The 3,596-nt window shown below is 53.6% G+C and overlaps 1 pseudogene; it reads left to right on the forward strand.

Moving 5' to 3' along the window:
• The first annotated feature begins 2,776 nt into the window (after positions 1-2,776).
• LOC141984717 (small nuclear ribonucleoprotein F pseudogene) lies at positions 2,777-3,121 on the forward strand (annotated as a pseudogene).
• The last annotated feature ends 475 nt before the right edge of the window (positions 3,122-3,596 follow it).

Below are 3,596 nucleotides of genomic sequence, written 5' to 3' on the forward strand. Positions count from 1 at the left end.
AGTACTTGTGGCACCTTAGAGACTAACAAATTTATTTGAGCATAAGCTTTCGTGAGCTGCATCCGATGAAGTGAGCTGTAGCTCACGAAAGCTTATGCTCAAATAAATTTGTTAGTCTCCAAGGTGCCACAAGTACTCCTTTTCTTTTTGCGAATACAGACTAACACAGCTGCTACTCTGAAAGTTGACTATTTTGTATCTTACAAAGGAAATCTCTTTGCATAGTAAGTCAAATGCTAATAGGGTGACCAGATGGCAAGAATAAAATATGGGGACATATGGGGGGGGAGGGAGCCAGTCACAGTCTCACAGCCCCCACTAGAGCCATGGGGGAGGAGGGCGTACAGCCCAAGGCAGCTGCAGGTTAGGGATGCATGGCCTCAACAGCAGCCCCTGGCTGCAGCCCCCGCCACAAGCAGTGGGTTGGGGTAGCACAGTCCCAACTGCAGCTTCCAGCCCTGGCCCCCGCCACAAGCTGCAGGTCGGTTGGGGGCACCTGGCCCCAGCTCTGGTCCCCCTGCAAGGGGTGGGTCTCAGAGCTGGGACTGGGGCGTGGGGTGGGTGACTCGGGGGGCTGACTCTGGGAGGGAGTTTGGATGCCGGAGGGGGTGCAGGCTGGTGCTAACCTCAGGTGGTTCCCTGGAAGTGGCAACATCTCCCTCTGGGCCCTAGGCGGAGGCGCGGCCAGGCGGCTCTGCTCACTGCTTCTCCCGCAGGCACCGCCCCTGCAACTGCCATTGGCTGCAGTTCCTAGCCAATGGGCGCTGTGGAGAAGGTGCTCATGGTGGGGGCAGCACGCAGAGCCCCCCCAGCCGTCCCTGCACCTAGGACCCAGAGGGAAATGTTGCCACTTCCAGGGAGCTGCGCAGAGCCAGGTAGGGAGCCTGCCAGCCCCATGCCAACTGGATGCCTGGCAATCTTACAATATCGGGACAAATGGCGTCCCAATCATACATCGGTTGGGACGCGGGACAAAGAATTTAATATTGGGACAGTCCTGATTTTATCGGGACATCTGGTCACCCTAAATGCTAATGAAGAGATTGCAGGGACTTCAGGAAGAGGTGAACACTGGTGAGTGTGGGGGAGTTTTCAGGTGAAGATCAAAGGACTGAGCTAATATATGTAGGGGTATAGAGAGACATCCAGGCATCCTTCATCTTGGTAGACAAGTTCCACTAGGCTTGATATCCTGAAAGGAGGGGCTCGGCCATCCTGGTTGAAAAACTTGGTGAAGAGGACTTTGGGTAAGCAGTGCTCTATTAGACAAGAAGCCATCTTGTTAGTTAAGTTTAGGTTCGAGTATGCATGTTATGATATTATTTTATATGTAAACCTTTTGTTTCCAATATTTCTTGCTATTATTTTAATTTCTGTTCTTAACTAACCTTAGTATAGGTGGTGTGCGTTAAGTAGAGTTGAGGACTAAGGAATAACTAGAAAGTAGGGTTGCCAGGCATTTGGGTTTTGACGAGAATGCCCGGTTGAATAAGGACCCTGGCGGCTCCAGTCAGCACTGCTGACTGGGCCGCTAAAAGTCTGGTCGGTGGCGCAGCAGGGCTCCTGGAGGTGGCCAGCATATCCAGCTCCTAGGCACAGAGGCAGCCACGGGGACTCAGCATAATGCCCCCACCCCAAATGCCGGCTCCACAGATCCCACTAGCTGAGAACCACAGCCAATGGGAGCTCGGCAGTGGTGCCTGCCAGATATGCCGGCCACTTCTGTGAGCCGCCTGAGGTAAGTGCCCGTCCAGAGCCTGCACCCCAATCCATAGCCCCCTCCTGCACCCAAACTCCCTCCTGGAGCCCGCATCCCACACCTTCTCCTGCACCCTAACCCCTTGCCCCAGCCCTAAGTCCCCTCCCACATCCAGACTCCCTCCCATAGTCCAAACCCCATACCCCTCACACACCCCAACCCCTTGCCCCAGCCCTGAGTCCCCTCCTGAACTCAAACTCCATCCCAGAGCCCTCACCCCGACCCCATGCCCCAGCCCTGAGCCCACTCCTGCACCCAAACTTCCTCCTAGAGCCTGCACCCCACACCACAACCCTCTGCCCCAGCCCTGAGCCCTGTCCTGCACCCCAAACCTTGCATCTATGGTCCCACCCCAGAGCCCATACCCCCACCCGGAGGTTTCACCCCCTCTTACACTCCTGCCCCAGCCTGGAGCCCCCTCCCTCACCCTGAATCCCTCATTTATGGCCCCACCTGGAGCCCTCACCCCCTCCCACACCCCAACGCCCTGCCCCAGCACAATGAAAGTGAGTGAGGGTGGGGTAGAGCGAGCAACGGAAGGAGGAGGGTTGGCGTGAGCAGGGGGTGGGGCATGGAGAAGGGGTGGGATCTCGGGGAAGGGCCGGGGCTGGGGTGCAGCAAGGGTGTTTGGTTTTGTGCAGTTAGAGAGTTGGCAACCCTACTAGAAAGTCGTGGGGTATTGTTCCTTTGGAGACAGTAGGTCTGGTAATTCTAGGTGTGTCTAATGGACCAGGTGCTGCACATCTCAGGGGGATGCTTGGAGGACTCGGGGGTTGGAATGTGCCAATGACTAACCTTCATGAGGAAGAGTGGAGCCTGTATAGGTTGAGAGAGAGGTCCTTGCGCTGCCTGTGGCTTGGGTTGTCAGGCAGCACAAATTAATTCCATTTGCAGCAACCCTAGTCCACTGGGCACGAAGACTCCAGAGTCCAAGCATCGCCCTCTGTAAGAAGGAATTGCAGGAGTGAGAGGGCAGGAGGGGCTCTGCCCAGTCTGAAATGCTGACAAACCACAGAAGGGGAGGCTCAAATGAGGAAGGTTGCCTCTCATCACTTGTGTTGGTTTTGTAAATCTGTTTACTGCTGCCTTGTGCCAGGCCGCATTACCATGAGCTTGCCCCTGAACCCCAAGCCCTTCCTGAAAGGGCTGACGGGGAAGCTGGTGATGGTGAAGCTGAAGTTGGGGATGGAGTACAAGGGCTACCTGGTGTCCGTCGACGGCTACATGAACATGCAGCTTGCAACCACAGAAGAATACGTAGATGGTGCATTGTCAGGACACCTTGGTGAAGTTTTGATAAGATGTAACAATGTCTTGAACATCAGAGGAGTAGAAGAAGAAGATGGAGAAATGAGAGAATAAGTTTGTATATTTCTGGAAAATAAAGATCAGTTTTTCACAAAAAAGAAAAAAAAGGTAACTCTCTAGTGCGCTAATAAAATCAAAGCAGTTAAGAAATTCCTTTGTTGAGCCTGCTATTCTTGCTTTCTTGCCATGTTGTCCCTGAAGAGGTTGAACTAGAACCTCCGAGTGCCCACAACCTAGATGGAACTCCGAGGGAGCATGTGTAAGCGACGGGGGCCCAGGAGAGCTCAGACACTGGTTTCATGGGGTAGAGTGCAGCATGGCCGCTAGGTCTGCTTTCTTCTGATCAACAGTTGACCGTGCACACTGCTGACTCTGCACACAGCTCTTCTACCTGCCTCTTGGTGAGGTCAGCATCTGCTTCTTTACTCCTCCTGCTTTTGCTGCTGCTTACTCATCTTTACGCTTTTCTTTGTTCTATTTCCTTTATCCAAAATAAACAGAAAACAACAAACCTTTTCTGACAGTTTCC

Source organism: Natator depressus, chromosome 3 (genome assembly GCF_965152275.1).
Source record: "Natator depressus isolate rNatDep1 chromosome 3, rNatDep2.hap1, whole genome shotgun sequence".
Taxonomy (NCBI): domain Eukaryota; kingdom Metazoa; phylum Chordata; order Testudines; family Cheloniidae; genus Natator; species Natator depressus.